This window comes from Mus musculus, chromosome 2, assembly GCF_000001635.26.
Source record: "Mus musculus strain C57BL/6J chromosome 2, GRCm38.p6 C57BL/6J".
Lineage (NCBI taxonomy): Eukaryota > Metazoa > Chordata > Mammalia > Rodentia > Muridae > Mus > Mus musculus.
The window spans coordinates 169,891,178-169,912,463 of NC_000068.7; the positions used below are offsets into that span (position 1 = coordinate 169,891,178).

General features: G+C 48.1%; 1 protein-coding gene across 7 annotated transcripts in view; it reads left to right on the top strand.

Annotated features, from left to right (window-relative positions):
- Nucleotides 1–21,286, top strand: part of Tshz2 (teashirt zinc finger family member 2) — a 440,243-nt gene that overhangs the window by 258,669 nt on the left and 160,288 nt on the right. The window lies entirely within an intron of this gene.

The window sequence follows — 21,286 nt, forward strand, 5'->3', positions numbered from 1 at the left end:
GTAAACGAGTGACAATTCCACATGGCCTAGCGGCAGAAATGCTTTATGGGAAGTATGTCCTTGTGCAATTTGGATATTGCGTGGACATCAGAGGGAGCAAAGACAGCCATGACATCACTCATGACGTCACTGAGTGCTGGATGTCAGAGAAGTCGCAGAACACCCAGAGTTAACCAAAATGTCATCTCAGAGAGGTGTGGAGACCTGGGATGACCTGCAGGGTGAAGCCACGCACCCCTGTTCCTGTCAATTCCACGTTTAGTCACATGACATGCATCTGTATTGAGTATCAAACCAAGACATTACCCAAAGCCACATGGACGTGGGTCTACACCTCCTTGACTCTCAGGAATACAAAATAAGATGAGATCATGTGTGTTCAGGGTGGTACGGCCAAAGGTGGAGACCATATGAGAAACAGGATCACGTAGGATGCTCTGGCCCTTCCCAAGGGACAAGAACCAAATGAGGAAATCTTTGTAAATTTTTTTTTTCATTTCTTCCGAGTGATCTGCCTTACCTCGCAGTGCACGTCACCCCACCTCATTTCCCCCCTCATCTGGACTCCCGAATGCTCCGTCTTGACGTGTGTAATTCGCTGCTTTAATATAGATCAACATTGTTTTTAATTTACCCCAGTCAGCCATCACCGTCATCTTTTCATTTAAGCAGACGTGATTTTTGGGTTTTTTTTTTTTTTCCTTTTGCTAAATTGAAACTCCATGAGCGACAGGGAGTGCAATGTTTTAATTAGCTCATATTTTTTATATGGATTTATGTCTTTAAAATACATTTGTGTAATTCTTCAGCTAAATTAAAAACGTCTTTCTGCAAAAGCAAGGAGGGGAAAATAAAGAGTAAATTGCGTCATTAGGTTACGAAGACTCTGGAAGAGGGGGAGAAGCCAGCTGAGGGACACAAGGTGCAGGTTTGCAGGGGCTGGCTCCCCAAGATCATTTTGAACTTGCCCTTCATTTAATGAAGTCTTTCTCTAAAAAAAAAAAAAAAACATTTAAGCAACAACAACAAAAAAAAAAAAAAAAAAAAAAGGCTTGGGGAGGGAATTTTTTTTTTCATGGTCCCTCGTAAGTAAACAGGCAGTTAGCTACCTTGGATGAGCTCACTTGAAACCCAACCTGCCGCCAAACATAACAGAAAATACGAGTCGCAATGATAAACCGTTTTTCTCTGCAATTCTCTCTTTGTCTGTTTTTTTTTTTAACTATCAAGTTTAAAGCTTTCCACGATGCTTTTTTTTTTTTCTACTTTATAGGAGACAAGTGACATTCCGTGGTAAATGCGAGAAAAAGCCATGCAGAACTGAGATCTCTCTAATGCATTGACACTAACTTGCCCTCTATTGTTGGAAATGAGCAGACGCCCATGATTGTTCATCAAACAGCGCCTAGCGCTGTTAAGGCATTCAGCTATAATTTCTCCTTGCATTTATAATTACTGTCATAGACTGCACACCTCGGTGAGCAGATTAAAGCTATAAACTATTTAGCCGCGGCTCTCCGACGAGGGACTTGATTTGTCTGGCAGGAGGTATTTGTTAGGGAGCCTGACACTTCACATAAAAACGACTCCACTTGATGAAGAACAATGCAGTTTGAGCAATGCGGGGATTTTAAATCAGTGGGGATGCCACGCCCCACAAGAATCACAGGGCAGTTTGTTAAATGATATGTAGGCCAGGGGGGTGTGGGATGTGCTTGGCTACCGAAAGAAGAGGATCCACTGCTCAGCTCTTCTCTGCTCTTCTAGAGATGGGGAGTTGGTGGGAAATCAATGTGTTTCATGTCTCCCAATGAACCCTTTATAAATATTATAGGGAGCACACCTTGCCTAGGAGAGGGATGTCAATACCCCAAGGAACAGAAAACTCTATGGCTGAAGAGAGACTCCCAGCATGTGTGGGAGATAGTGGGTGGCCTTTCTTCCTTCCTAGAACATTGTGTGTGTGAGAGATAAAAGAGAGATAGACAGACAGACAGACAGACAGACACACACACACCCTGTGCATACATGATATATTCAAGTGTGATGTATGTTTCCATCCAACTGATTTCTTGGCTTTCACCTGTAAAAGTAACAAAGATATTTTCTAGTTTGGCTATCTTGTTAGTGCTGGTACTTCTTCACCAGGAACTTTTGGTGTGTGAGACTTGTTTGTGTGTGTGTGTTAGCTCGCATTGCTGGGAATCTAACTCAGGGCCTTGAGCACTCTAAATCAAAGCTAAGATACACTAACTTTCTAAGATATATGTGTATGTGTGCTTGTGTATGTATGATATCCATTATATGTAATGATTCATGTCACAAGAATATTTTATGTACATATATAATGTACTTGGAACATACCCACCCTCTCTCCCCACTGCCTGATATTTCCATTCATCTCCCCAGTTTTGTGTCTCTTGTGATAGGCTCTCACTGGGTACCCCAGGCTGGTCTTGAACTCACAAAAACCCTACTTCTGCTTGCCTCTCTGCGCTTGGATTTCAGATCTGCTTGATGGAGTTTTTCATGAATTTTGATTTGCTGTGAAATCATTCCCCCACCCACATCTCACAGCCATAAATAAAACACAAATTTATTTTGATAGCGTCATTCAGGATCAAGACCCACAGGGTACCTACAGCCAGCCAAAACTGAGTGCTCGTATTCAAATATCCAGGATCGACCAATGCAAGCGCCCAAGAACCAGGAGGTAGCACAGAGGGTCAATCAGGCTGAGCACATCTGGGCAAATTAAAGCAAGAAGCGCCTGCATAGCTCTAACATGAGAGCTAAGAAATCCTTGTCTTTGCGGAAAGACAAATGTTTTCATTGGTGGACTTTATTGGTGAGTTCTGGGTTGGTTATTATTGTTTTGAACACTCTTCAGGCTAAACATATAAACCATATAAGAAACCAGACCCGACTCCCAAGTTACCAGTTTGCAGCTTTCTAATCCGGTGACAAGCCAGATGGGGACAGAGACCCTGTTCCCTAGGTTCTTTGTCCCCTCAATTCCTAGGACCTCAGTTCTTACATCAACACACCTCTCCCAGCTGTGGAAGATCTGTGCGCTCATTCTGCTGCCCTTGTGTAGAACAGAAAAGCATTCTAAAAATCTCGAAGGGAGCCAGCCATCCAGGTTTGCTAAGGACTTGTCAGGAAGAGTTCCTGGGATTTGGAACAGTGACTAGAGGAACCCCTGACACACTGGGATCATCCAGTGTCCTTTGACGGTCTAGCTCTGTCTTACACACTTTACACCTTCCTGTTCCCCGAGTGTCTCCCCAAAGGGCACTAGCTGCATTGTGGGTGCAGCTGGTGAGAGGGCTCCTATGCTCTAATCCCAGTGATATTTAACCAATGCTGTTGTCCCTAACACATTTGGACCGGTGATATTTATTCAGTCCGCACAGCCGATCCATAAAGCAGGTACCATTTCCCTTTTACAGATAGGAAACCCCAGGCTCAGAGAAGGGGTTTCAGGAACCCCGAGACCCACATGCTGCAGATGGCAGAGCTGTAACACCAAGCCATCCCCAGGGAGGCTATGCTCAGGGCTGTTCACACAGCACCAGCCTCCTGAATTTATCCTGAGTTCAGTGTACATAGAACTGTCAGGGTTTCTCAGCACAGTGCCTTTAAAGTGTGTCGGATATTCAGGGGACAATGTGTCAGCGATGGATAGCGGCTATGGGCTGGAGACATGGCTCAGTGGGTAAAGCGCATGCCTAGTTAGTCAGAAGACCGGAATGTGTTGTTGGTGGTTTTTACTTCGTTAATTTATTTATTCGATTTACATCCCGATCACAGCCCCTCCCTCATCTCTCAGTTCCACCCCTACTGTCCACTCCCCTTGTCCTCAGAGAAGGGGAAGCTCCCCTTGGGTGCCACTCTACCCTGGGACATCCAGAAACAGCAGGACCATGCATATCCTTTCCCACTGAGGCCCAACCAGGCAGTCCAGCTAGGGCAAGGGAGTCCAATGGCAGGCAACAATCTGCTACAGATGTGCAGGGGGCCTCGCTCCAGCCCCCACATGCTCTTTAGCTGGTGCTTCAGACTCTGTGGAGCCTCATGGGCTGGGGTTAGTTGACTCCGTAGGTTTTCTTAGGGTGTCCTTGACCCCTCCGGCTTGCTCTATTCTGTCCTCCACCCTTACACAGGACTCTCTGAGCTTCGCCTGATGTTTGGCTGTGGATCTCTGCGTTTGTTTTCATCCACGGCCAATGAAGCCTCTTAGGAGACAGTTATGACTGGGTGGAAGGGGGTGAGGAGGGGAATGGGGAAGGTGATCAGGTGTGGGAGAGGAAAGGAGGGAGAGGGCTGGGTATAAAAATGGAAATCGGTGGAGAACATCTCTGGATCTATGGGGAGGACCGTAGCTGAGATTCCTATCAGTGGGGGATATGGAGACTGAAGCGGCTACCTCCTGTAACCAGGTAGGACTTCTAGTGGGAAGTCAACTCACAAACAAAACCTTCAACCAAAAATTTGTCCTGCCAGCAAGATTCGAGGTGATAAAGATGGAGCAGAGACTGAGAGAACGGCCAACCAATGACTGCCCCAACCTGAGACCCATCCTATGTGGGAAAGCCAAGCCCTGGCTCTGTTAAAGATACTCTGTGTCTTTATTGCCTGTGTTCCCGTGAGGGGAGGAAGGGCAGGGACAGGAGAAAGGTCTGGAGCCTGAGGGCAGCTAAACAGTGTACGGTGTACATATCAAAAGACCAAACAGTAAAGGGATTCCACCTTAGGCAGACAAGGGAGATTTTCATCCAGGCTTCAAGACATGTGCACACAGCACACCTGTATTTGCTTACACAAACATGTGCACACTCACACACACACACACACACACACACACACACACCACAAAAATAAACTGAGTGCACTTCAATACTGATGTCAACATTATCACAACATACAACTTGTTAAAAATAAAATAAGTACATAAAATACCAGTGGCTATACCTCAGTTGTGCTTATTACAAATAATGAAGTGTTCTTGCACGCCCAAACGCTAGCTAGAAAGCTGGGAGACCAGAAATACTCAGTCCCCCTGCCAACTCTAACGTTGAACCAACGTTAGCTCTTGGAAAGCTAGCCAATGTCCTTACTAACATACAAAGGTCCATGGCTCAGCCTCACCCCTGGGTGGTGACATTGGCCCTCAGTGGTTGCTTCATGGCACATCCCGACAGCTGTGAGAAGCTCCTCCGCTCAGGCACTGTAGTCAGGCACTGCTTGTGGGTCCTGTGCCTTTTAAAAGCCAAGGATGACACCCAGGCGGTGATGGCACACACCTTTAATCCCAGCACTTGAGAAGCAGAGGCAGGTCTCTAAGTTCAAGGCCAGCCTTCCTTGGTCTACAGTGTGAGTTCCAGGATAGCCAAAACTATGCAGAGAAACCCTGTCTTGAAAACTAACAAAAACAAAACCAAGGATTACCAAAACAGGACGGGCAAGGTCCAGGTGCTGGTGCTTGCCAGACAGACTTAAATGTCACAATGCAGGCTCAACAGAGGCTTCACAGGACCTCATGACCTCTCAAGTGCCACTCCCAAAACCTCTGTGACATTACTTGCCACTGAGCAGTATCAGGAGGCACAACTCTGAAGACATGATTAAGATTCAAGGCAATGTCGCAGGAATGAACGAGTTATTTCGGGGAGTGAGCCTGCTATGACAGGTGTGGGCTCTTGACAAGAAAAGTGAGTGGAGCGAGGGACTGAGGAGAGAGCTCGATGGGTAGAGTGCTCACTGAGCATGCTCAGATCACTGGGTTCCATCCCCAGCACCGTAAGCCAGCTGTAGTGATGCTCGCCTAGAATATCAGCAGGGGAGAAAGGGGGCAGGAGGCTAAGAAACTCAAAGTCATCACTGCCTACAGAGGGAGTTCAGGATCAGCCTGGGCTACTTGCGATCTTGCCTTGAGATGAGAAAGGGAAGGAGGCGTGTCTGATTTCCCCTCTCTTCCAGCGTGTGGTACCTCCTGACACTTACAGTGGAGCCCACATTAGACAGGCTCAGACCAGATGCAGCCTCTCCATCTTGGATCTCCCCATGTCCACAGCCACAGCCAAATTGACATAATTTATTTATACACTAAGAGGGTCCCTCTGGGATGAGACCAGCCAAGCAGGCCCAGGACAGACACTAAGAGCCACAAGAAGCCGAACACTGAAGGCAATAGCCAGCCTGGTTTATCCATGGTTTATCCATGAGAGCTGGGGGCCAAGCTCAGGCCTTCACGTTTGCATGGCAAGTATGTAACCAACTTGATCCCTTCTCATTTTACCAATTAGATTACCAAATAACTTAGGCTTTGGTTTCAGAGCCCACACACTTCTATATAATACTAATCTGGTAGGCCAGATTGGTAACACGGGGAACCTCTTCCCAAATTAAGGACATTTCTGTGGGCTTTCCCACATAGAGGCCATTTCATTCTCCATCATGGCCTATATGAAGAATCACTTCTGTACTAATAACGGGTTATAATGTTAATCTATTTTGTTTTATTTTTCAAATATCTGTTCAGCACCTGCCTTGTTACAATCTCTAAGCAGGATGCTGGGGACACGGGCCAGTCATGGTGACACTGTCGCCTCACAGTGCTCCAGTCAAGCAGAGAGGCACTTGACAGCCACACAATCACAAGTGAGCAAAACATGCCGGTGAGAAATGCCGCCAAGGAGAGATACATGTGTCTCTAAGGGTCTCTAGAAAGGACTTTGACCTGGGAGTGGAGACTGTGGAGATTGTCAGGGGAGGTGTGAAAGACAGCTGGCTGTTAATTCCTGAGTGGAATGGAGGAAAACAGAAGCCTGAGAGAAGGCTGGCGGTCAGGAGGGGAGAGGCGAAGCATCAGTCTCTGCCTGCTCCTCATCAGATCAGCACAGTTCACTCATTTCAACAGTCATCCAGGTGTGGGTATGAATGCAGACTGCACAAAATGACACTGAGGCTCAGCGACGCTGAAGACCCCAGGCGCATACTCAGGGGTAAGGGAGGATGGAGACGCAACTTCCACCAACTCTAAACACGCATTGCTCCTACCACATGAACCTTGTCACTTGTGCCTTCTCCACTTGATCCAAATAACTCCCTTCTTAAAACCGCCAAGGGGACATTGCATGTCTCCTAGAGCCAAAGTCAGACGCTCACAGACTCCTAGTAAATTAGAGACGGCCCCGTTGGTTGCTGTTTGAGCACGGAAACCTGGATCTTCTGCGCCCACCGAAAGAGCCAAGTATGGCATCACGCATCTGTAATCCCAGCAGAGGAGAGGCAGAGACAAGTGCTCACTGCCCGGAGAGACAGGCTAAATGGGCAAGCTCGGGGCTCACCAAAAGGACTGTCTCTAAAATCAAGGTGAAGAGTGATGGAGGAAATGCCCAATATCAAAGTCTGGTCTCTACATGTGCACACACACACATGCTTCCCACGTACATTGTTTACAAACATACATACATACATACATAGGTACATACATACACACATGAATGAGTAAGTGGATAGATAGATAGATAGATAGATAGATAGATAGATAGATAGATAGATAGATAGATAGACAAACCAAGCAAGGAATAAACAAATCCCAAGGCATTAACCAACCCTGTTGTCTATTGAACATTTCATGTGCGCTAAGCCCAGACTAAGCCGTTTCCAGCGTTGCTTTTGAATCTGTCCTGCAGCTTCTGGAAATGGTGGTTTGGATGATCTTACCTTTGCTTTTATTCAGTTAAGGAAAATGGAGTTGGAAGAGTTCAGGGGCCCCTCCTGAGGCCGCTCTTCTCGTAAACCTGGGAGAGCTAGGCTTACAGGCCTCCATCGGTGCTTGTCTCTCCAGCTTCCCAAGGACTGACCACTGCTGCGCAGGGAGGCAGCAGGGTTGGCTTCGTCCCCGAGGGCTGAGATCTTTGGATCTTTGGGGAAGGATATGAAGAATTTGAGCTGGGGAAATACCTCAAGCATGAGACATATATCTGGATGCCTAGTAGCCCCGAAATATCTTTCTGCTCTAATCTTAGATCTTCCCCCGAATCTGCATTCTATGCAGAGTGTGAATTGAGTTTGTACAACCCAGAACCTGAGTTACTTACATTCATTTTGGCATGTGGAGCCAGGAAGACTGGAACCTAGGAACCAGAAGTGGCTCCTTCTAAACAGGAAATGATGTTGTCGTTGTACTTGTGGGGTACTGGCATGTATCTGGGTGTGGTCAGATGAGGCAGAGATCAAGCCTGGGTAGGGAAGGTGTCAAACCAGGATTCCTGCCCCATTGTATGGGAAGCATGTGGAGTCTAAAGCTTAGCTTCTCCTGGTCAAGCTGTGCTGGGCCTCCTCACCCAGCGATGAGTGCTGAGCTGGGCTTCAAAGGCTGTCTACAGAATTCATACAATTAATGAAAAATGGATGGTAATTGCTCTCAAATATCTATCTCAGTTGGCTACTGTCCACGTTACATTCTGCAATGTAATATTAAAACACTGTGACCAAAAAACGGTAAGGAAGAAAAGGGGTTATGTTGGCTGATGCTTCCAGGTCTCGATCCATTACTGACAGAAGTCAGAGCAGCAACCCAAGGCCTGCAGACAGAAGCACTGCTTTCCAGCTCAAACTCTGGTTCACTTCCTGGGTCAGTTTTTAAATTGGGTATTTATTTCATTTACATTTCCAATGCTATCCCAAAAGTCCCCCACACGCTCCCCCACCCATTCCCCCACCCACCCACTCCCACTTCTTGGCCCTGGCGTTCCCCTGTACTGAGGCATATAAAGTTTGCACGACCAATGGGCCTCTCTTTCCACTGATGGCCGACTAGGCCATCTTCTGATTTTTAGCTAGGTTGTTTTGGGTTTTTTTGGTTTGTTTGTTTTGGTTTTTTAATGTGTGCGGGTGTTTTGCCGGCATGTGCGTCCATGAGGCATGTGCATGCAGTGCCCACTGGGGCCAAAAGGGGGCATCAGCTACCCTGGAACAGGAGTTAAAATGGTTGTGAATCACCATGTGGGTGCTAGAATCAAATCTGAGTCCTCTGGAAAAACAGCCAGTGCTCCTAACTGCTGGGCCATGTTCTAGCCCCTGTCTCATTTTTTGGTTTTTATTTGTTTGTTTTGTTTTGTTTTGTTCTGTTCTGTTTTGTTTTATACAGCCAAGAACCGATTGCCCAAAGAATGGTGCCTTTGGGTTTCCATTGCTCTGAAGAGACGCCATGACCACGGCAACTCTTAGAAAAAAAAACTAAATTGGGGCTGACTTACAGTTCAGAGGTTCAGTCTGTTATGATCATGGTGGGAAGCATGGTGGCCTGCAGGCAGACACGGTGCTGGAAAGATACCTGGGAGTCCTACATCCAGACAGACAGGTGGCAGGAATAAAAAGTAACCATGAGCCTGGCTTGAGCTTTTGAACCCCAAAGACCACCCCAGCCCCCAACCCCTCCACTCCCATGATACACTTCCACCAACAAGGCCACCCCTCCAATAATACACTCCCTCTGAGTCTGCGGAGGCCATTTCAGTTCAAAGCACCACAAGTGGAATAGCCCAGAGTGGCAGGACCCTCCTCTCAGTTAATAATCAAGACAACCACTCACAGACACACCCACCAACCAGCCAGACCTAGGTAATTCCTCTACGAAGCTTCTCCTCTCAGATGACTCCCGGTGACATTTGAAGCCCAGAAGGACAGATATTTAATTTAATCACTGTAGAACCACCCAGTCTCTTTGTCACGGGGCTGTGGTGAGCACTAAAGAGATTGTTGGTCTACCCCCAGAATTGTAGTGGGTACCCAGATAGTCTGAAGCATTCTTGCCCTGAGTCTCAGAGGCCAGAAGAGACTTCAGATTCATCATACCTGACCCCAAGTCCCAGCGGCACCGCCCCTCTGTGAGTGTCAGACTCTTCATCCCTGATGAACTTACAATACCAGCCTTCCAGCGAGGGTGCAAACCCCCAGAAAACTCAAAACGTCCAGCCTGCTGAAAGACCCCAGAGTAGATCGTGGGAGCATAAGTGACCTCGCGGTCTCCTTTCTCACTCCTAAATTTGTACTCCAGATTAAATGAGATGGTCCAGGGCGATCCTTGGCACTGGACAAGCAAACACCAAAGGAACTTGATGATCATGATGATCATGGTGGTAATGATCGGAATGATGACGGTGGTGATGATGATCATGATGATGGTGATGGAGATGGTGGTGATGAGTTGATAGTGACGGGAATTACAATTGTACTGACATTGACACATTTGTGGTGATGATGGTGATAGTGATGATGTTGGTATTGATGTGATATTAATAATGTTGATGTGATAGTAATGATGATGTTGGCGAGATCATGATGGTGATGATTATAGTGGCATTGGTAGAGATGTTGCTGATGGTGGCAGCGGTGATGATGATGCTATTGTTAGAATGAGATGGTAAAGACCACGCTGGTGATGCCGGCATGGGATGATCACTAATCATGGTGGTGAGAAAGAGGACATTGAGGAGGTGATGGTTCTGGGGCTGGTGCTATGATGCTCAGGTGATACTGATTAAGCGTGGTGACACTCACAGAGAGAGCTATGCCTGCTAAAGTATCCACTGTCATAGTTGTTTCCACCAACACTGAAACAGAAGACTCATGCTCACTGAGCCTTGCTTTGGGTTGACTGCTCTGTCAGTCACAGTAGGTACAGTCGCCTCTTCTTTTGGTGTTTTCTTTAGCATAAAGAATTGACATGCTTTTAAATGGTCTTGGAACAGACAAAGGGACACTACTGTTAGTCACAAATTTAACTTTGAAGAAATAAAAACCATGGGAATAAGACACTGGGCACAGAGAAATCTACCCATAAAGGGCTCTGTGGAGATGCCATGGATTCCTGATAGTGTGTGGTGTGTGTTTGTGTATTCTCTGTGTGTGTATATGCTGTGTATGGTGTGTGTGTGTGTGTTTGTGCATGTGTGTGTGTGTGGTATGTGTGTTGTGTATGTGTTTATTTGTATATGGTGTCCTATGTGTGTGTTTGTGTGTGTGTAGGATATGTGTGTATGTACATGTATGTGTATGGTGTGTGTGTGTGTGTGTGTGTATGGGGTGTGTGTGGTATGTGTTTGTGTATTCTGTGTGTGTATAGTGTGTGTGTGTGTGTGTGTGTGTGTGTGTGTGTGTGTGTGTGTGTGTTGGAACACAAGAAAGGCACCTGAGTTTCCTTTTCATGGACATGCCCTCACCATACCTGAGAATACTGTCCTCAGTACCTGCACACTAAGCTCACAGGATAGCCTTCACTAACACCAGTTATTTGCTGTGAACTACAGAGCTGAGCCCTTGCTTCGCAAAGACCAAGTGATGAGCATGGTGAGGTCGGGCCCTTGCGTGTGCAGCCTCAGTTTCTCCCTTAAATTCTGTAAGGACATAGCAACCATGATACCCCAGAGACCAAAGAGGTAGGACATAGAGGGGATAGAGTCAAGTATGGACCAGAATTGCAAGCATTCTCTGAGCATCCTCCTGGTGAACCTCAGTCAGATTCCATCGAGTGTTTACTACACGAACGTGTGAGGTGTGGACAGAGCTGTTTCTCTCAGAGCAGAGGTAAACAGGATAGGAGCAATCCCTCCAGAGCCCAGATCTTCAGCACAGACAACTTTCTACCACTCTGCCCTGTTTTATGTGATTTTTTTTTTACGATGAGAAAAAAATATATATGTTTCCAGTTATGTTATTTTCAATGCTACGTTGCTCAATTTCACAGTCAGATAATTCTGTTTTGGCTCGTCAGAGGATTGTGTCCTGTCCAATTGTCTGCCGATGCTTCCTTTCCACGCATTTGCTAGGGCCTTCACTTTATCCCATGGCTGCCTTCCTCTGGATTCTCTTGGATGCTGTAACCATGGTGATGGGCCCCTATTTGATCATCTTTGCTCTGCCTTAGAAGCTGAAGAACCAATCAGTATCACTCCATCCCTGAATCATAAGAGGATGGAAAATGGGAGTGGAGGGCAGACCCGTCAGCTGTCTCGGGAGGTGGGATTCTTGCCCCCCAGAATCCTGAGAAAGAACTGTAGACCAGCTAAGTCAGGGGAGAAGGATGCAGACTCGAGTAACTGGGGCCTCAGAGAACATGGAGCAGCCATATCACCACTCTGCTCCCAGCTGCCTCTCCCGTCATATGGCTGTACGAAGGCCAAACTTACTGGTTCTCATGAACTAAGATCAGAGTGAAGGACAAAGCAGCCACAGAGAGCATCTGGTGCCCAGGGTGCCTTGGTTAACAACCTGTTAATCAGGGACTGGAAAGACAGCTAAGACGGTAAAGCGTTTGCCACAGAAGCTCAAGGTTCTTCACTCAGATCCAAGAACTCATGCCTTAAAAGCTGTGAGTGGTCAGATCGAGACAGGCAGAGCCTTGGAGCTGTCTGCCCAGCAGGCCTACTTGGTGAAAGTAGGAAACTCTGTCTTAAAAAATAAGATAGGCAACGCCTGAGGATATGCACCAGGGGTTCTACGCACATGCACTACTGAGTGCACACACATACACATACAAATGCATACACATGCATACAAGCACACGCTAGCACACATATGCACGTGCACGCACGTGCGTGGGCACACATAACACATCTCATAGCTGTTAACATTGACCTTCAGCCCTATAATGTACATAGGTAGAACTGTCTAACTATTTTGACCACAAGAAGAACAAAGGCCATCGTGACATGATAAGCCAAGTTCCACCTTCTGCTTCTATAATCCCCATTAAATAAAGACAAGCAAAGACTCTCGAGAGAGAACAGGCACCTGGTGTCTGCTGGGAATTTGGCTAGAACTGTGACCTCAGAGACTGATCCCACCTACCAGAAGGCCTCAGCCCGCACAGAGGATAGACCACCTAGAGCTAACCTGTGCTCTGCACTGTCACAGAGCCAGAGGGAGAAGGGAAGCAAGGCTGGATCTGAGAGGATGACACCATGGCTCCTGGATGCCGTGTGACTTTTCTCAGCCCCATGGGGACAGATGCTCATCGGGATTTTACTTCATTCAAACAGTAGAACATGGTTTCTGTGAGACTGACTGAAGAACCCGGGCTGAGCAGTGTAGTAGATATTTACCTGAACCTCGGCCTAACTCTCATGGCACCTCTAAACCTGCCCTGAAGCTCAGGGCAGAGCATATGCCAGGTTGGGACAGCATGGTATTTGTTAGAATCCAGACGACCCTACAAAAATTAGAACGGACAGAGAAGAGGAGGAGGAGGGAGAGGAAAGGAGGAGGGTGAGGAGAGAGAGGAGGAGAAGGAGGGAGAGGAGAAGGAAGAGGAGGAGGAAGAGAAGGAGGAAGGAAAGGAGGAGGGAGAGGAGGAGGAGGGAGAGGAGGAGGAGGGAGAGGAGGAGGAGGGAGAGGAGGAGGAGGGAGAGGAGGAGGAGGAAGGAAATGAGGAGGGAGAGGAGGAGGAGGGAGAAGAGGAGGAGGGAGAGGAGGAGGAGGAGGAGGAGGAGGAGGAGGAGGAGGAGGAGGAGGAGGAGGAGGAGGAGGAGGAGGAGGAGGAGGAGGAGGAGGAGGAGGAGGAGGAGGAGGAGGAGGAGGAGGAGGAGGAGGAGGAGGAGGAGGAAGAGGAGGAGGAAGAGAAGGAGGAGGAGGGGGAAGAGGAGGAGGAAAAGAAGGAGGAGGAGGGAGAGGAGGAGGGAGAGGAGGAGGAGGAAGAGGAGGAGGCTCCCTAGGAGACGAGAATAATTTCCTTTTGACACCAGCTATGCATAAAATGAATAATACTTGCTGTCAGTCTTTTACAGACAGATCAATAGACAATAGTGTAAGACATTTAGAGCAGTGCCCAGCACATGACAGCTGTCCAGCCAAGGTGTCCTCGGGCTTTGCGGAGTCCAGGAAAGCATGAGGAAGTGAGAAAGATTTTCAGAGCACCTTATACATTATTTGTCGTGGAGACTGATGTTCTGCCACAAGGTCTGCACATCTGGCTTAAGAAATGCCTTTCTGGGTCGGATTTGGAAGGAAAGGCCTATAGCTTCTGAGGCCAGATACAAGGATGACTCAAAGAAGAAAGGGAAAAAGGAAGGGAGGGAAAGATGGAAGATGGAGGGAGGGAGAAGGGAGGGAAGGGGAAGAAAGAGAGGAAGGGGAGTTAAAAAGGAAAGGGGAAGAAAGGGAGAGAGTAAGGGACAAGAAGGAAGAAAAGAGGAAGATCGAGAAGAAGGGAAGGAAGAGGGGAGGGGAGAAGGGAGGAGGAGAAGGAGAAAAGGAGAGAGAAAGTGGTGGAAGGCAGGAAGGAAGGCTTGCATCTGAATCAGAGGAGCATCGGATGGTAATGACACTAATAGCTAGCACTTACTGAGCACATAAATACAAGCGACCACTTCTGGGGTGCCCAGGGGCCATGGAGAAAGAGAAGCACACTATGCAGGATCTTACGGTGGCCACGTGCTTCCAACACGGGCCAAGGGAGCAGAGAGAGGAGGTTGAGCAGGAGTCAGGCTCATGGTAGGTGGGGTAGAGCTTTCTGGAGGGGAGGTAAGAACAAAGTAGTTACAGTCATCGTCACAGGCTGCAGGTGGGCATGGGACATGTCAGGGTTGTGTGAAGAATTGGATCCCCCACCCAATGACCCCTGAGCCCACTGACAACCACTGGTGGTGTTTAAACAAAGGCCCAATTTTCTCCTTTTTTTTCTTTAATGTTTACCGTGAATAATGTGTGGGGTGGGTGAGAGGGATTAAAACAGACACTATACACCAGTGAGGGATGATGGGAGCTGGCAAAGAAACTTCAGAGGGTTGGGCTGTATGGACTGTATGGGCCATGACTGTGGGAAGCAGAAGAGCGAGCAAGGAATTGTGGGTCATGCAGAAGACACACCGGAGTCTAGCAACAACAGGGAAGGAACAGCAACTCAAGGAAATGAGGCTGAGGGGATAAACCCTGTAGGCTTCCTCATTTAAGACTTGAGGGGCTTCAGAGGATCGGAATACAGAGGCTCTCTCTCCATCTGCAGAGACCAGTCCAGCTCACACTCACGCCTTCCCAGGCTCTGTCCCACAAAAAGCGCATGGTGATCCAAGAACACACTCCCTTTACACGTCCTAAGATCGAAGTAGGAGTGAGAGGTCCCCGTGTGTATGCCTCCTCCCTGGTTTTCCTCCTAACTCAATTCTTTCTCCCGTCTGCCTTCCTCCTTTGAACACCACTACTAAATAGTCCCAACTGGGGGTATCAGGGGAGATTTACTCCCGAGATGAACTGGAGTCACATGCTGTTTTTTTTGCGGAATGATTTAATGTCCTCTTCAGCATGCCCATGACAGCTGAAATATCCCCTAATGACTCAGTTTGGCGGCAGAGTTCTGTGGATCCGGGGAAGGCTGAGGAGGGTGTCAAATGTCAATAAATGAGCGATCCGTAATTGTAGCAGTTTGACGCTGAGGCAAGCCAGGGAACGGTGGCTAGGTCACAAGGTCACAGAGGGTTGACAAAAATGTAAGCACCCGAGAGTTCTCAGAGTCAACCAGACAAAAACACATCCCATCTTCTCCTCCCTGCAGGCTGGATTTCTCTGTCCTGACCCCTTCTTCACCACACCCATTCCCTAGATGCCAGAGCAGTACAAAGTCCCCTTGTTCCTTTTCTACATAGAGTCGACATGGCCTTGGGTCTCGAGGTGTCCCCACGATCTCTTCTTGGTCTTGTTCACTCAAGTTTTCATGGCCTCGGCCAGAAATTACAATTCTTTTCTGTCCTGCTTGCTTTCTGACAGCATGATTTAAATGGGAAAGGTCTATGTCAAGAAACCAAGGGTGTCCCTAACAATGGAGGAAAAGACCCTCCTGTAAATACGCCATTTGTGGTCTTGCCCTTGGACAAGTGAGTGAACTGGAAGAGGCCAGGAATGCTGGAAAGTCAGAGACACTTAGAGACGCATTTGCCTAAGCACTCGGTGCCTTGCCTCCAGCTCACCTTGTCAAGCTGCGACCTCAGAGACACGGGGTTGCCCGATCAAAAACACACATCCCCTCTGTCCTCCAGCTAATTTTCAAATTATATATATCATGGTAAAGAAGCCCTCGTGTTGAGCCTTACAGGCTATTTTCAAGATCTTAAATAGGAAATTATAACTGAACACCAGCACTTGCCTATAAATCTCAGCAAGCGCCATGGTGTCTGGGGCGACAGGACCTTCACTGGGAAGAACTGCGGGATTAGAAAGGAGGGGTAATTTTTAATGGAGGAGCTTGTAAGCCCAGCACCATGACTTGCCTGGCTTGAGAGTCAAGGTTGTCATGAAGCAAGGGGTTTACCGCCTCTGCAGCTGTCTTGTCTGTGTCTCTTGCAACTGTTTATTTCTAGTGTGTGTGTGTGTGTATGTGTGTGTGTGTGTGTGTGTGTGTGTGTGTGTGTGTGTGTGTGAGAGAGAGAGAGAGAGAGAGAGAGAGAGAGAGAGAGAGAGAGAGAGGGAGAGAGAGAGAGAGAGAGGAAGAGAGGAAGAGAGGAAGAGAGGCGGAGGGAGAGGGAGAGGGAGAGGGAGAGGGAGAGGGAGAGGGAGAGGGAGAGGGAGAGAGAGAGAGAGAGAGGTGTGTACACATGCATGCAGAAGCCTAAGGACAACAGGAGAAGGCACCAGATCCCCTGGAGCTGGAGTTAGAGCAAGTTGTGAGCTGCCAACCCATGCTGGGAACTGAACTCAGATCTTCTGAGAGAGCAATACTTGCTTTTTGCCACTGAGTCTTCTCCGCAGTCCTGGGACGGTTTTTCATTTTGAAAGGGAAAGTTTGTCACAGGCTGAGAGATCTGTCCTGAAGCTCAGTAGAGACAGCAGAGAGTCCCTGGGCCACGTCATTCCTGACAGCATGACAATTCGCTAGTGGGCAGGGAGGCAGGCTGGGTAAGCTGAGGTTATGGGAAATGTGGGTCAGGCCGTCTCAGTCTCAGCCCAGGATCTATGCCTCAGTAGCGGTAAGAGCAAAATGTCTTGACCCAGCGAGACTGGCCTTGAACTCGACATGTAGACCAGCTTGGCCTTGACCTTAAGGAGAGCCTTGTGTCGTTGCCTGGGATGACAGAGTGTGCCCTCATGTCCTCCTGTGAAGCACTGCTCTAGGGCCTGTGCCTGGCCCTTAGAAGCAGGCAGAACAGTTTGTTCTTAAAGCAAAAACCCTTTAGTCTTTGGATTTGCTGGTTTTTCAGTCCCTTGCAGACCATCCACATCTGCTTGTATGATACAGTGGCAGGTTGGATAATTCTGAGGAGACTGTGGTTCGCCACCACAAAGAGCTTTGCTTCCTGGTCTTCTATGGGAAGTTTAATGACTCCAGATGCAGGCTGGGTTTTTTTTTTTTTAATGTCATGCTATGGAAGACAAGATTAACATGATGAGAAGGAAAACAGAAGGATTATTCCTGGAACTTCTAGGACAGAGCAAACACTCTTGATGCAGCAGTTCTACTCATTATGGTGTGAGCTTGGAGTTGTGACTTTCAATCTGCCGGTTGTACTGGCCAGGTGGACCAGAGGAGGGGAAGAGATAGGAAACCCTAAATGGCCCTTGAATCCATCCCAGCACCAGGGTGTGTTCAAACAGCGTGAAAAGGCATTTAGCAAGTAGCATCAAGAAAAACGAATACAGCAATGGAGAGAGATAAGAGAGAAGGAAGGGAGCCCACAGGCTCTAGGCTGGGGTCACTAACAGCTGGTCACTTCAGAATCGGAACAATAAGCAGATGTCGGAAGAGTAACAAGATTGCCCTGGTCAAGCTCCACGAGATGAGCTGGATTCACAATCATTTCTCTCCTCATGACCCTGGCATTGCTGTCTCACTCTGGGGTCGACAGGACTGACACAGTGCCCTGCTTCCTCACGAGGTGAAGAGATTTTCCTGGTCCCCCAGTCCTTCCTGGAAGCCCTCTGATCGGTCCATCAAGCACTGGGTCCATTTTTGATTCTTTCCATGAGACTTGTGGATGGGCAAGGCATGTGCCCAGTGTGGAGCCAGGTAGTCATAGCATTTGCTCAAGAGTGAAAGCTAACCAAAGGAACTCCCTTGTTTTGCCCGGTGAAGCTGGGCATGGTCCTGCGACACTTGAACACAAGAGATTTTGATAGGCTGAAATGAACATAGAGTGTGCTCACAAAGCTTTGTAAAGTGGGTGTTGCTTTCTAGGGAACTTGATAGGTGTGAAGTCTCATCAAAGGAAAGATAACAGTCATGGATAGGGCTCCCCAGGATTCAGAGAAAACCATAGACTCAACGGGATACACCCCCCCCCGTGACTCAGCACACACGCACACACACACACACACACACACACACACACACACACACACACACACACACATACCCCTTCTGTTTTCCCAGATATGGGACCTTGCCACTGTGTGTCTGCTCCATTTGCCTCCTTTCATGGTGGCTCCAGATGAACCCCCTGTCTTGGTTCAACCAGAACTTTAAGAGCACTCTCTGACAGCCCATGTATCTTTGCAAAAAACAGAGTGACAGAAAGGTTCAGAGACGGGGGGGGGGGGGGGGGGAGGGACAGAAGCAACTAGTTGGAGCACTTCAGCATGCAAGGTACAGATCTTAAAGCAGGGTTGCTAAGCTAGGCATGGTGGCACGTGCCTGTGGCATGACCTCCCTTCCTTTCCTGCCTTACCAGGAAGATCCTTGGAGACCTTATGCACAGGACACAGAGCCTGTCACGCTTGCCACAAAAAAACAGGTGACAGGACTTCATTGACACTGTGAGCACAGTCACACTCCTTCGGCACCCCTCCCCCCAGTCACAAGGTGTTTTATTACCTGTTCTCAAAGCTGGCCACTTTGCATCAGAAATTATGGCAGATAGCCACGAGTGACTTTCCATGATAGCACGTGGCAGAGCAAGCAAATTAACACCAGAGGCAATAAAGGCTTGAGCATGAAATACATCCCCATCACCCTGGGATTAGGAATTTTAAAATAAGGCTCAAATCACCCAGCATCCCACAAACATGGTTCGCCATGCTCTTCCCTGGGCTGTGGAAAGGCCCTGATGAATGTGTGTGCACATGTATGTAATTTGTCCTTCTCCCTTTTCCTGCATGGACATCGAACTTGAACGTAGAACCTTCTGTGTGCTCGGCCCCTGAGCTATATATCTCCAGCCCTGTCTTCTCTTCTTCCTCATTGCCCAGGCAGCAGACACGAATGTGTCTGTGTCAGTAAGTCTCTGTATAAGTGCAGGCGAGAAAGCCAGTGGCTCAATGGAGCTGCCGGGCTGTTTGGTGGTGATTAAACACAATACTGTCAATGCTGAGAGTACATGGCAGTGGGACCAGACCTTAGGTGGGTAGGTGACCTTAGAGGAGTGGTCACAGGGGCACTTTCTGAATCCTGAAGAATGGAAATTTGACCATGGAGTTAGGGAACCAGAGCTCTGGGTAGAAGTCACAGTGCACGCAAAGGTCCCCAGCAGGAGGAAGTCTAACAAGTCTGAAGCATGTTCAGGAGTGACAAACTGTCCTCAGAAGACCTGATAGTAAATGGGTGAGGCTTTGCAGGCAGCACTGTGACGCCTAAAACCTCAGCACTATGCTATGCCTAAGTAGCCACTGGTGCTATGTAAATTATATGTAAATGAGTGGGTGTGGTCCAGTCCCAGGAAAACTTCACAAAAGCAAGTGCAGGATTGGACTGGCTGACTGATAGGCTGCAGTGTGGCAATTTGGGGTGTAGAAGGGTGACGCCTGAGGGGATCTCAAAAACAGACTCCATCTCAGCAAACCAAAACACAGCAAAATAAAAGCTGGCTAAGGCTTACTGAAGACCGACCATGTCCCAGGCACATTTTAAAGATCATTACACATGTGTCCTTTACCTTTCCTGACATCACACCACATCCGTGTCATCAGCATGCCTGATGACCATTGTCCCTAAAGTCAACGGAAGCCCTGTGATTTGTCACCCCACCCAATCTATAGCTAATGATGCTGGAATTCTTTCTAATTGAAATATCATTTCAGATATTGTTCTGAGAGGCCTTCATAGGGTGGGTTATGGTCATTTAAGATGTAGATATGATGTCTAAAACTCACATGGAATGTCAGCGACTTCATCTTTTCAGAAGCTTGGATTTAAATATGATCTGCCAGATCCAGGGACCCAGGAAACAGACAGTTTTAAAATATCAAAAAGGGGAGCAGAAATGAAATAGGAAGCATTAAGAGATGCTGAGAGGCAGGTATGATGGTGGTCATCTTTAATTCTAGCATTCAGGAGGCAGGGGCAGGGGCACGGGCACAGGCACAGGCAGTCAGATCTCTGTGAGTTGAAGGACAACCTGGTATACATAGGGAGTTCCAGGCTAGCGACTAGGGCTACCTAGTGAGAAGAGAAAGACAGAGAAAGGAAAGAAAGGAGGGATACATACATACACATTGACAGAGAGAGAGAGAGAGAGAGAGAGAGAGACAGAGACAGAGACAGAGACACAGAGACAGAGACAGAGATAGAGACACAGAGAACCAAAGGTAAATGAGAGGTCTCACATCTTACGGACAGCAGGACTCAGGCCATCCCTTTTATAATTTCTTGGAGCTGCAGCATGATCTGATGTGAGGGAGATTCTTTGTTCTATTAATTTACTTATTCCCTTTACATCCAGATCACTGCCCCCTCCTCCAAGTCCCCCTTCACAGTGCCCCTGTCTCCACCTCCCCTCCTCTTCTCCTCTGAGTACCATCCCACCCTGACACATCAAGTCACTGCAGGACCTCTCCCACTGAGGCCAGCCAGACAAGGCAGGCCAGTTAGGCAAACAGGATCCACAGGCAGGCAACAGAGTCAGACAGCCCTTGCTCCCGTTGTTGGGGGACCTGCATGACGACCAAGCTGCACTTCCACTACATATGGTGGGGACCTGGGTCCAGTCCATGTATGCTCTTTGGTTAGTGGCTCAGTCTCTGGGAGCCCCCAAGGGTTCAGGTTAGTTAACTTTGTTGATCTTCTTGTGGGGTCCCTATCATGGGGGAGGTTCTTAAGCTGGTTTTCCAGATAGGGAAGCGGCCATGGACTGAGATAAAACGTTCATCTAGGCCACACAAACACTCACTGACCAGCCTAATTCAGTCTTGCTGGGGGCCCCAAAACACACCAGTGAGCCTCACCTCCGTGGAGGGAAAATAAAGGCCAGCTTGGGCAGTTGAGCATGACCGGAGGTCACGAGGAACGAACAGGTATGGCTCCTGTCCACGCCCCTGCAAGAATCCCTAGTGAGCCAAGGCGATTCGAACCAAGTGT